This window comes from Phyllobates terribilis, unplaced genomic scaffold (genome assembly GCF_046119375.1).
Source record: "Phyllobates terribilis strain yellow unplaced genomic scaffold, ASM4611937v1 Scaffold_1__5_contigs__length_1240528914, whole genome shotgun sequence".
NCBI lineage: Eukaryota > Metazoa > Chordata > Amphibia > Anura > Dendrobatidae > Phyllobates > Phyllobates terribilis.
In genome coordinates, this window is record NW_027362761.1 from 537,832,135 (window position 1) to 537,846,073 (window position 13,939).

Consider the following 13,939-nt stretch of genomic DNA (forward strand, 5'->3'; position numbering starts at 1 on the left):
GAGGGCTCTCCCAAGACATACTTGAAGGTGGAGACTGATAGCGATGTCACTCCCAGAATGGACTTGTAGGAATAGCTGGATAGAGATATCACCCCCCAAGAAGGACTTGTAGGTAAAGATTGATTGGTCTAGTCCAAGAGGAATGTGTAGGAGGAGTTCGATAGGGAGGGCACTCCCAAGACATACTTGAAGGTGGAGACTGATAGCGATGTCTCTCCCAAAATGGACTTGTAGGAATAGCAGCATAGAGATATCCCCCCCCCCCCCCCAAGAAGGACTTGTAGGTAAAGATTGATAGGTCTCGTCCAAGAGGAACGTGTAGGAGGAGTTTGATAGAGAGGGCTCTCCCAAGACATACTTGAAGGTGGAGACTGATAGCGATGTCACTCCCAGAATGGACTTGTAGGAATAGCTGGATAGAGATATCACCCCCCAAGAAGGACTTGTAGGTAAAGATTGATTGGTCTAGTCCAAGAGGAATGTGTAGGAGGAGTTCGATAGGGAGGGCACTCCCAAGACATACTTGAAGGTGGAGACTGATAGCGATGTCTCTCCCAAAATGGACTTGTAGGAATAGCTGCATAGAGATATCCCCCCCCCCCCCAAGAAGGACTTGTAGGTAAAGATTGATAGGTCTCGTCCAAGAGGAACGTGTAGGAGGAGTTTGATAGAGAGGGCTCTCCCAAGACATACTTGAAGGTGGAGACTGATAGCGATGTCACTCCCAAAATGGACTTTTAGGAAGAGCTGGATAGGGTTATTACCCCCAAAAGGAACTTGTAGGTAGAGATTGATGGATCACTCCCAAGAGGAATGTGTAGGAAGAGTTTGATAGTCAGAGCACTCCCAAGTAATGTTACTCCTAAGACTATCTTGCAGGAGGAGCTGTAAAATTATTTCACACCCAAGAGCAGCTTGTAGGTCGAAAGTGATGTGACTCCCGTGAGGGACTTGTAGGAGGAGCTGGATAGTCATGTCTCTTCCAAAAACTAATTTGTAGGAGGAACACAATAGTGATGTCATTCCTGGCTCCTGTTAAGAGAAACATGAACATAGTACCTGCAGTCTGTCTTCATTGAACGTGGACTACAGGGTGCAGTTTTACAGAAACTGCCTCTCTTGGTAGAAGACGATGTGGAGCAAACGCCTACCATTATCAAGTTGATACCTCCACCACCAGAAGTCCTTACAACAGTAACAGCTTATTATCTGGAGTGGAAATTAAGAGGAGATGGCTAGTAAACTCATTCCTGAGAAGAACCTGTAGCATGAGATCCAAAGTTAAGTCTTCTCAAGAGCGACTTGGAGGTCAGTGCCAAGAAGAACTTCAAGGAAGAGATTTATGATGATGTCACTTCCAAGATGTACTTGTAGGAGAAGACCAATAGTGATGTCATTCCCATGAGCGACTTGTAGGAGAAGCTGATAGGGATGTCTCTCCCAAGAAGAACTTGTAGGAGTAGCATGATCATAACATACCTCCTTGGTTCCTGTTGAAAGAAACCTATACACATTATCTACTGTCTGTTTTTATTGGATGTGGTCTGCAGTGTGCATTTCTTCTTTCATTTCGAGAAAACATGGATGTGGAACAAACCCTGCCAATCCCCATATTGACCCACCACCATTTGGCACCCTTACAACTCCAACAGCTTATTATCTAGAGTGGAAAATAGGAGGAACTGGATAGTAAACTCATTCCCAAGAAGTACTTGTAGGAAAGGGTTGGTAGTGAGGTCTCTCCCAAGAAGTACTTGTAGCACAAGTTCGATAGTGATGTCACTCCCTGGCTATACATATTACTTGCGGTCTGTCTTCATTCAATGTGGTTTGCTGTATGTATTTTTAAAGAAACTTCCCCTCTGGGTAGAAGATAATGGATGTGGTGCAGACACACACGTGCTATACAATCCATATGCCCCATAAAAAGGTCATTGTGATTTCTGAGAGTGGGACGGACACCGATCTTCTAGGCTGTCTCATAGTGGCTGGAGTTCCTCTTTTGCAGGTCTTTAAAACTCTGGGACCCAAAGACTATTACCTAGATTGTCCGCTTTTTACGCTAGGCTTGTGTGGGTGTATTCATATACATCGTTGTAAGGGAGGATCCTAAAATAAGCAAGTACATGACAAGATGTCAAACAGGTAACACCACAAACCTTTGAAATATTGTAACAATAAATATAGTTAAAAGAATTACGGATTTATACTGCCCAATCTATAGCTGTATGAAACCCATCTAACTATAAAACTGGCCACAAATCAGAGCTCAACTTGCTGCCGCATGATTGTGAGGGAGATGAGCAGCCATCAGACCTGGTGCTGTCTTGTATGATGGATCTTCTAAATTTTGCTAGTAAAATCTATAGACGAGAATGAAGTTACAATAACCTTATAATACTACTCCTATGTACAAGAATATAACTGCTATAATACTGCCCCCTATGTACAAGAATATAACTACTATAATACTGCCCCTATGTACAAGAATATAACTACTCTAATACTTATCCCTGTATACAAGAATATAACTACTATAATACTGCCCCCCTATGTACAAGAATATAACTACTATAATACTGCCCCTATGTACAAGAATATAACTACTATAATACTGCCCCCTATGTACAAGAATATAACTACTATATTACTGCTCCTATGTACAAGAATATAACTACTATAATACTGCCCCCTATGTGGACGAACGTGAATCTTAACAAGAAGACTTTTCATATGTGACTGGCAGCAGGACCTATGACACCTATTATGGTCCTGTTAGAATCCTGCAGCAGAGTTTCTTTATCATCGCTGACACCTTGGCTGCTCCATAGATAGCGAGGTATGAGTCACATGCAATGAATAGCACCAACTGTTTGTGCTGACTTTTTTTCCATTTTGCACTTGAGAACATGACAGCTCTTCAGTTAATATGATTAAAAGCACTGAGGTCTCTGCCAACACAGCCCAGCATTACCCTCCGTGCCAGGCAACAGTTCAGTCTCCCCCAGCAGAAGGGAGAGAATCCGTCCTGCAGAGGGGAGAAAGCCTCAGATTGGCACACTTGCCTTAGGGTATGCTCACTCAGAGTTTTGTGTGGATTTTTTTTTTAGCCCCAAAAATCCACATATAAAAACTGGTTCTAAAAAGCATGTGATTTTTTTTGGGGGGGTTTAAAAGGTCTTATGGATTTTAGATGGTTTGATGTGTTTTTTCACATGTTTTTCTTGAGAATTTTTTCATTTTGGGTGTAACAATGTGGTTTGGGTTTTGACACGTTTCAGATGCAAAATCCCACTCTGCAAACATGCAAAAGAATTTTTACACATGGTAAGCACGCAGAAAAAAATGCGACTTATTTTCTGCTTCAAATTAAAGGGAACCTTGTTGCAAGCAAATTTGAAGCATTATTTTTTTTTAATGAGGATTTAGACACTAAATATCCACACTAAAAAAAAAACCATAAAAGCTTCATGTGAGCACACACTTGGGATATGTGCACCATTGACTTTTTGAAGTGGGAGCGCTCCATAATCCGCCTTAAGCGCTAATTAAACACTCAAAGTAATAAACATATGTACTGCAATGTAAAAACGACTTGCTGGGCAGATGTTCAGTCTTTTGAACTTTTTTTTTTAACTGTCAGGTTTTAAAGATGCAAAACAGTTAAAAAAGTGGCCTGTCCATTCTTCAGGCAGCTTGGAAGCCGCTCACTAATTCATTCAATGCAAGTTAGAAAAAAAAAAGCTGGTGGCAAAAAAAAGTCACAAAAAAGACCAAAAAAACCTCTGGCGTGTTCTGAAGCAACTTAGAGATCACTGTGATGAATGGCACCAGAGAGATCACGCAGAATCCCACCGCTGCCACCACATGTGAAGGATCACCACTCCTCCCGCCTGACGTTGCTACTACGTCAGACGGATCACGTGATACAGATCTGCACTTTGCACCGTGACGTTCCGCACCCCCTCGGGGACATGTAAGGTCAGATTGGTACAGTTCTTCTACACAGACACCCCCTGTCCTCACGGGTTCAGGAAGATACTGGGAGTGAGAAGAGGTGGCCCGCTTAGTCACTGATGTGGCACCACACTCGCTCACACCCCTGACAGCCCCCTCTCACTGACCCCAGTGAAATAGAACCTTATCAGCCCGAAAGAGCTGCCACCAGTTCCTGTTAGACATAAGCCCCGGTCCATAATGGGGAATAATATCGGGCCAGAAACCAGCCCCGGTTGCATGTGAGTTGAACCGAACAACGGATTTTTGGATTTGTGGATCGAGATAAAATGGCAGCCCAAGGTTAAATTATATATTTAATCGCCTTAAGGGCACCGTAGATGATACACTATACACATAAGGGTTATAAATACTGTGGCAAGACGACTCCCTCGGCTCTCCGGAGGCAGATACAGGACACACGACACAGTCTAGGTAAGCTTCCTGCGGGCTTATTGTGTGGCATAAATTCCAGCAGCGTCACAATAAAATAAACAGTCCCTCTTGGGGTTAACGGGGAAACAAAAGATGAAAATATAATATAGTCCTCTTAGCCAGCAAGGCCTTTGCCAGCTGCAGACAGTGTCGTGAAGTGTCCGCAACACCAGTCCTTCGGTGTTGCTCTCTGGTGTCAGCCACACACAGCCTGGAGACCTTAATCTCCAGACCACACACTCCACCCAGGAAACAAACTGACTGAACACTTATACCCTCTTCAGCCACACCCTGAAGGGAGGTATGGGGAATGACTTCCATCCCATCTCTATGTCATTCCCATAAAACACACCCTTTTAAAGAGGTAACCCCCAGCATATAATATGCTGACACAAAATCTATTGGTTTCAATTCACACAGGCCAGCAACCTGCCTCTGTCACAATACATAATGGTCAGAGATTCAAACATAATAGTAGTGGTACAAAAATATTCAAACATATTCAGATATTAAGAGTCAGTTACCAGTACAATGGAAGACCTGGCTTGCGGGGGAGGGGCTGCAACATGGGAGGATTTTGGTTCCCTCTGTTAGGAGGCTTCTCCCACACGAGGTGTCGTTGTGGTCTCCCAGAGAAAAAGCAATAGGCCAAGAGCTGCTGGAGCTTTTTAACCCCTCTGGGTCACCCCCCCCCCCTTCTGCCCCCTGAGCTGGACCCAAATCTCCACCCCTGGCTTCTAGCAGCTAGAAACTCCAGAAACTAAGATGGTCATAACTTCTGAATGGACGGTCTGAGGGAGCCGGTTCTGGTGCAATCGGACCCAGCCGGGCCCCTGCTACGCGTGGAGACTAAACACAGTGGCCCTAGGGGTTTTCCAAATGGCTGTTCCATGTATATCACTTATCCCTATGTGCTAGACTGGGTCGAGACCCAGGCGGACATTCACCAGGTCCTTGGGATTTCAAAAATCTATTCGAGGTATGTCTAGGATGTATAGTAGTTCCATAACTCAGTATGGAATTCCTATCTGTCTAACTAAAGGAAACCCACATGGCTTGGGACCAAGTGGCTTGTAAGTACTTTGTTCTGAGTTGAGCTGGCTTGAGGTGTGATATTTGTCACTCACAGTATCTTGACCCCCCCCCCCCTGCTGCTGCTGGCTGTTTTGTTAAAACTGTACATTGAAGGGGGTATTTTAATCCCCTGACAAATAGGTTACAATGATTGACATCGAATTATATCTCCAATATTCTTCACAATGACTAATTGCAAAGAATTTACGTGATTTTCATGCATCTCTCACCAGTTATTAATGGGAAGCTGTCAGCAGGATCTACCCCCATATACAGTGTTAGGCCACGTCCCTACTATCAGTATTTGGTCAGTATTTTTTTTCAGGAGTGGGAGCCAAAACCAGGAGTGGGTGATAAATGCAGAATTTGTGCACTTGTTTCTATTATACCTTTCCACTGATTGTTCCTCACCTGGTTTTGGCTCCGACTCCTGAGGAAAAATACTGACCAAATACTGATAGTGGGGTCGTGACCTTAGACCTCATTTAGGCCAGGTGTACATGTTCAGTATTTGGTCAGTATTTTACCTCAGTATTTGTGAGCCAAAACCAGGAGTGGAACAATCGGACGAAAAGTATAATAGAAACACGTCAGACACCACACCTACATACTGATGTAAAATACTGACCAAATTCTGAACGTGTGCATGTGACCTTAGGCTATGTTCACATGTTTCATTTTTGCTACTTTTTTATGCAAATTAAAAGTTGTGTTTTACAGTATCAACAAAAGCCATGAGATTTCAGAAATCTCACACACATTTCTTGACTGAATTGGAAAACTGCTGCGTTATTTAAATCTCCAGCATGTCACTTCTTTCAGCGTTTTTGCAGCGCTTTTTCACCCATAGAAAGCAAAGAAAACTCAGGAACAACAGGCACTAAACTGTATCAGCTTGAGTAACGCTGCAAAAAAACGCAGCAAAACCTGTTTTTTTAAGCAGCTTCTTTACTGCTAAGAGAGCAGGTTTTGCCTGCAGAAAAAAAACGCAGGAAAAACGCAACGTGTGAACATAGCCTTGTACGTCTTATGTTCTCGTACGAGTTCTATCCGTTGTTTTCCACGGATAGCACTCGTACCTGTGATAATCTACGGGGACAATCACATGTCTGCGGGAAAATCGTGGTGACATGTTTTTGATCCGAGTCAATGCAAGTCTATGGGTCCATGAAAAAAAATCGGACCGCACTCAGATGGGTCTGATTTTTGCAGACTGTCGCATAGAAGAAGGTGTTGAAACTTTATTTTTTTTTATTTCTCCACGTAGGAGAAAAATGGAAGACACTTGGACCGATCTTGGATCAAACTCTGATCGAAAAAAATCAGTTTTTCTCATACGTAAGAAAAATTGACGTCTGAATGAGGCCCTAGGAGCGCTGTGCTGGCCTTGCAACCACATTTGTAACAAGGTCATTATTATAAATGTGTTTTTGGATTTGCTGCAAAATTGGAGTTGACTCTTGGCACTCCGGTCCCCCGACTATTCCAGGAGCGCCGTCACTCATCTGCACTTCACCGGCATCTCGCCCTTCGCAGCGTGATTGACAAACCAATATGTGCAAAGGAAACGGGGAGTCGGAAAAGTCGTCGTCCTTCTGCTCCTCTTCCCTGTTCTCTCTGTCAATGGAAAGAGATCGCAATAACAGAAAATATCTCAATAAAGCGAGCAAAATAAAAATTGCCTCGTCACCCATAGTAACCAATCACAGTGCAGCTTTCATTTTTCCAGAGCAGATTAAGAAATTAGAGCTCTGCTCTGATTGGTTGCTATGGGCAACAAGGCCTGTATATTGGATACATGAGGCCTAGTAAATACAATCTATTCAGCAGAGACCTAAGAAGTGTATTAAAATGGCCATCAGCAACATCCAGTAACCCCCAATCCTCATCCTCAGACATTTTGTTACCATCTCCAGGAAACCTTATAATGTGGAAAAATTGACAGAAACCACAGGGGGAAAGGGTTAAACACACCTGCTGATGTCTGACGGTAAATCATCCGCTGAGGCGTCAAGGACGCCAGATATAACTGGGACACGGTTCCCTGTACACATTTAACTCTGCTATTTCAGGAGCAATTTCCAGGAAAGGACCAAATGAGCAATATATACATCACACCAAAATAACTCTGACCCGTCTCTCAAGCTCCAGGTGTACGATGACACCAAAAATGGCCCAACACCCCTTCCCCAAACTCTCAAAGTGGTTTTCTGTCAGGGGGTTGCATCTGTATCCCTGAAAAATGGGATTCCCAACTCCCCCCCCCCCCCCCGTCCTCACTCCTCCCCCCAATATATATATTTACTTCAGTCAGAGAAACTGAGTCCAAAGAACTCTTTTCGGTCAATGACTTTATTTCTTGATGGACACAAAAGAGTAGTCACACGTCAAGGAGAATATTAGAGTACAGTTTTCCATTTACCATAATTCACAAAAGCGGATTTGTAAAAACTGCACAACATTTCACTATAAACCCGCATATGTTTTTGGATGCAGTTTTCACCACATTGGTCAAAAAAGTCCCATGTAAATGACCCCTATCTGTATTCAGATATCAGACTGCATAAGGCTTAAAGGGGGATTCCCATGTCCAAGATCCTATCCCAAAATATGTAGTAGGTATAATTATAATATTAGCAAATACTAGGCCATGATTAAGACTTGTTGTCGAAGCGCGTAGGTCTTTATCTTTGCACAGTTGCACCTTGCCTGTAACACCCAATGGAGCCATATTTTTAATATGGCTAATAAAAGCTAAGTTTTATCTCCTTTCTACATGCCTGTTTCGCTGGATCAATTTTTTTTTCTTTTTCCTCAATATTATCTAAAGAAAATGTAGAGTCCCTGTGGGTGGAGATAAAGGGAGGGGGAAAAAATAATAAATTACTGATAGGGGTTTGTTATAAGTCTCCAAAAATAATGGAAGCAGCTGAGAATATCCTCGTAAAGCAAATAGATGAAGCAACGACTCAAGGAGAAGTCATTATTATGGGGGACTTCAACTACCCTCAAATAAATTGGGGGACAGAAACCTGTAGTTCAAGCAACAGTAATAGGTTTTTGACAACTATGAGAGACAATTACCTTTCACAACTGGTTCAGGACCCAACAAGAAGAGGGGCACTGCTAGACCTAATATTAACCAACAGGCCAGACCGCATATCAAATATACGAGTTGGGGGTCACTTGGGTAATAGTGATCACAAAATAATAAGTTTTCATGTAACCTTTAATAAGATGTGTAGTAGAGGGGTTACAAGGACACTAAACTTCAGGAAGGCAAATTTCCAACGGTTGAGAGATGATCTTAGTACAATAAACTGGGACGATATCCTGAGACATAAAACTACACAAAACAAATGGGAGACATTTATTAACATCCTGAATAGGACCTGTGCACAATATATACCCTGTGGGAATAAACATGCTAGAAATAGGAGGAAACCACTATGGCTAAATAGAGCTGTAAGGGGTGCAATAAGTGACAAAAAGAAAGCATTTAGAGAACTAAAGCAAGTAGGTAGTGATGAGGCATTAAATAAATATAGAAAATTTAATAAATTCTGTAAAAAACAAATCAAGGCAACAAAGATTGAGACAGAGGGAATCATTGCCAGAGAAAGTAAAAATAATCCCAAAATATTCTTTAACTACATAAATAGTAAAAAACTAAAAAATGATAGTGTTGCCCCCCTTAAAAATAGTCTGGGTGAAATGGTGGATGAGGATGAGGAAAAAGCCAATATGCTAAATGATTTTTTTTTCAACCGTATTTACACAAGAAAATCGCATGACAGAAAACATGATTAGTGATGACAAAAATTCTCCATTAAATGTCACTTGCTTAACCCAGCAGGAAGTACGGCGGCATCTAAAAATCACTAAAGTTGACAAATCCCCGGGCCCGGATGGGATACACCCGCGAGTACTGCAGGAATTAAGTAACGTCATAGATAGACCATTGTTTTTAATCTTTAAAGATTCCATAATAAGAGGGTCTGTACCACAGGACTGGCGTATAGCAAATGTGGCGCCAATATTCAAAAAGGGGACAAAAACTGAACTTGGAAATTATAGGCCAGTAAGCTTAACCTCTACTGTGGGTAAAATCCTGGAGGGTTTCCTAAGAGATGCTATACTAGAGTATCTGAAGAAGAATAACCACATGACCCAATATCAACATGGGTTTACGAGGGACCGTTCCTGTAAATCTAATCTGATCAGCTTTTATGAGGAGGCAAGTTCTGGACTGGACCAAGGAAATGCAGTGGATGTTGTGTATATGGACTTTTCAAAAGCTTTTGATACGGTTCCACACAAAAGGTTGATACATAAAATGAGAACAATGGGGATAGGGGAAAATATATGTAAGTGGGTTAAGAATTGACTCAGTGATAGGAAACAAAGGGTGGTTATTAATGGAAAACACTCAGACTGGGTCTCAGTTAACAGTGGGGTACCACAGGGGTCAGTATTGGACCCCCTTCTTTTTAACATATTTATTAATGACCTTGTAGGGGGCATACAGAGTAATATTTCAATATTTGCAGATGACACTAAACTCTGCAGGGTAATCAATACAGAAGAGGACAATTTTATATTACAGGAGGATCTATGTAAACTAGAAGCTTGGGCTGATAAATGGCAAATGAGCTTTAATGGGGATAAATGTAAGGTAATGCACTTGGGCTGAGGAAATAAAATGTATAATTATATGCTTAATTGTAAAACACTGGGCAAAACTGTAACTGAAAAAGACCTGGGTGTATTGGTGGACGACAAGCTCACGTTTAGTGGCCAGTGTCAGGCAGCTGCTGCAAAGGCAAATAAAATAATGGGATGCATTAAAAGAGGCATAGATGCTCATGATGAGAACATCATTTTACCTCTATACAAGTCACTAGTGCGACCACACTTAGAATACTGTGTACAGTTCTGGTCTCCGGTGTATAAGAAAGACATAGCTGAATTAGAGAGGGTGCAGAGAAGAGCGACCAAGGTTATTAGAGGACTGGGGGGTCTGCAATACCAAGACAGGTTATTACACTTGGGGTCATTTACTGTGGAAAAACGAAGGCTTAGGGGTGATCTTATTACTATGTACAAGTATATGAGGGGACAGTACAAAGACCTTTCTACTGATCTTTTTACTCTGAGGCCTGAGACGGGGACAAGGGGGCATCTTCTACGTCTGGAGGAAAGAAGATTTAATCATAATCACAGACGGGGATTCTTTACTGTAAGAGCAGTGAAACTATGGAACTCTCTGCCGCAGGATGTTGTAATGAGTGATTCACTACTAAAATTTAAGAAGGGCATGGATGACTTTCTTGAAAAGTATAATATTACAGGTTATATATACTACATTCCTTGATAGGGCGTTGATCCAGGGAACTAGTCTGATTGTCATATGGAGTCAGGAAGGAATTTTTTTCCCCAATGTGGAGCTTAGTGTTTGCCACATGTGTTTTTTTTTTTGCCTTCCTCTGGATCAACATGTTAGGCTATGGGTTGAACTAGATGGACTTAGTCTTCCTTCAACCTTAAAAAAATATGTTACTATGCAATATTAGCAGATACCTCCAATTAGAAATTTAGTATAGTTCTTCTGATAAACTATGTCTCTTACCCCATGTGTAGGGCATTGCGGCAGCTTAGGTATCCATGGTTATGACAACTAACTCATTATATGAGTGCTCGTAACCATGGATACCTAAGCTACTGCAATGCCCTGTTCATGGGATAAGTGACATAGTGTATCAGATGAACTATACTACATTTCTAATTGGAGGTATTTGCTAATATTATTATGCGTACTACATATTGGGATAGGCTCTTGGAGATGGTAATACCCCTTTAAGTTCCCACGGTGCCAAAACACAGCGGATTCTCCACTATGTATTCGCTTATGGAAAAACTGTGATTTACAGCGTCAGCAAAGTGCATGAGATTTTCAGAAATCTGCACCTGCTGGGAAATATATCCACAGTGTAAGCTAACAGGAGCTGCGGGTGTGAGATCCACGGCATGTCAATTTATGCTGCAGATAAAGTTGCGAGTTTCACTCTTTACCATGCAAAGGGTAAAATGTCTGGCTTCTCGCAACTTTTTTTTTTTTGCAATGATATCCGCAGTGGTATATACTGTTGCTGGTCCTGAAGCCCCTACTATGTGTAGCACAGGCGATCGCAGCTTCAGGTCTCCTAAGAGGTCTACTGAACACAGTAAGGCTATGTTCATACATCATGTTTTTTTCAGTGTTTTTTGCTGCAGATTTTTATGCAAATTTTCAGCTGCCTTTTGCAGTACCAGCAAAGTCTATGAGATTCCAGAATTCTTAGTTCACACATCATGGGTTTCTTTTCAGGATTTTGTGCCTTTCATGGTTTTTAGGAAAATAGAGCATGTCACTTCTTTCAGCATTTTTTTAACCCATAGGAAGTAATGGGCGGTGAAAAAAAATGCTGAAAAAATGCACCAAAAACACAGGTAAATTTTTTTTCAGCATTTTTGCAGCATTTTTTGTGCATTAACCAGAATGAGATTTTTTTTTATCACTGAACTTTATGTACATGCATAACAGAGACAAAAGGACAGTGAAAAAAACGCTGAAAAAACGCACCTGCAAGAAAACTGCAACAAAAATCCTGAACACCCTCCTGGCAAGAGATCATGTTTTACTGCAGAAAATGAACCCAAAACAAACAATGATGTGTGAACATAGCCTAAAAAGTAAAAAAAAAAGTTTTAAAACATAAAAAAAACCCACAAAAGTTCAAATCACCCCACTTTTGCCCCATTAAAAATAAAAAAATACACATATTTGGTATCGCTGCGTTCAGAAATGTCAGATCTATCAAAATATAAAGTAAAATAATCTAATCCTTAAACAGCGTAATGAGAAAAAAATCAAAAACCCAGAATTACGTTTTTTTTGGTCGCTGCAATAAAATGCAATAAGAGGCGATCAAAACATCGTATGTACCCCAAAATGGTATCATTAAAAATGTCAAAAACCATGGTATTGCACTTTTTTTTTTGCAATTTCTCCCCATTTGGATTTTTTTCCCCCCGTTTTCCAGTACACTATATGGTAAAATCAGGGATGTCATTCAAAAGTACAACTCGCTCCGCAAAAAAACAAGCCCTCATATGGCTATATGGCTCTGGGAAGAAAGGGAGGAAAAAATTAAAACAGCCAGGGTGTGAAAGGGTTAAGGGCTCTTTCGAATGTCCGTGATAATCGGTCCGATGTGGGATTGCAGTGCATGGGCTGGCCGGGCATGATGACTTCATATATTGCTATACATCAGGAGATGCACGGCCAGCCCATGCACTGCGATCCCACATCGGACCGATTATCACGGACGTCTAAAATAGCTCAAAAACTTTTAAATGAAATTCTACAAGCAATGCAAGCACTTAGTAAGCATTTAAGTGCCTTTACACACGACATTATTTGTTGTTGGAATAGCCAGATGACACCTTCCCTTTAGGCTATGTTCCCACAATGAGCTTTTGATGTTGCAGATTTTTCTGCACCTATTAAATAAATTTGGTTGCTTATGTTTTTTCGTGCATTTTTTTGACACTGAGATTTTTGTCTCTTTTTGATGTCAACTTTCTTGATACAGTCATGTGCAGATTACATGTGTTTTTGATGCGTTTCCGCTGCGGAAATTCATATGTGTTTTTTACCTGCGGATTTTCTGCATCTTATACAAGTCTTATGGGAAAAATCTGCACAATAAAACACAGCGTACCCTCGAAAAAAAAATCAACATGTTGCGGATTTGAAACAGGCACCGCAGGTCAGTATATGCTGCGTAAAGAAAAGCACGGAGGGCAGGAGATTTCTATAAATCCCATCCACTTTCTTGGAACTGTAAGACGCTGCGTTTTTGTTGCAGCGAAAATGCACAGTATCAAAATTGTGGGCATGCAGCTTTAGGCCTCATTCACACGTCAGTATTTTGCAGCAGTATTTATATGCCAAAACCAGTGTCTTTAAAACAATTATAGTTTTACGCTGTAAGCTCCACTCCTGGCTTTGTCATATAAACACTGATGCAAAATATAGATGTGTGCATAAGGTCTTAAGCGGGATTTAAAGCCTTTTGACTTGACCGTATCGTTTGGAGGAATCCGCCTCAGTGAGGTGACATTAGGTTACGTTCACACTGAGTTTTTTGAGTTTAGGAGGAAAGTTTCAGCTCCAAAAAAACTTCTCAAAAATCTCAGTGTGAACATACACTTAAACTTCAGGTTTTAAAAATTGAAATGGGTAGAATACTTGAAAGCAGTTTTTGAGGAGGATCATTTTTTAAACCTTTTTTCGAACAACTCTGTCTCAGCATAGCCTAAGGATATGTTCACGCAGAGTATTTTGATGTGAATAATCATGTTGGATCTGTTCAAAATTCTTTGTATGAAC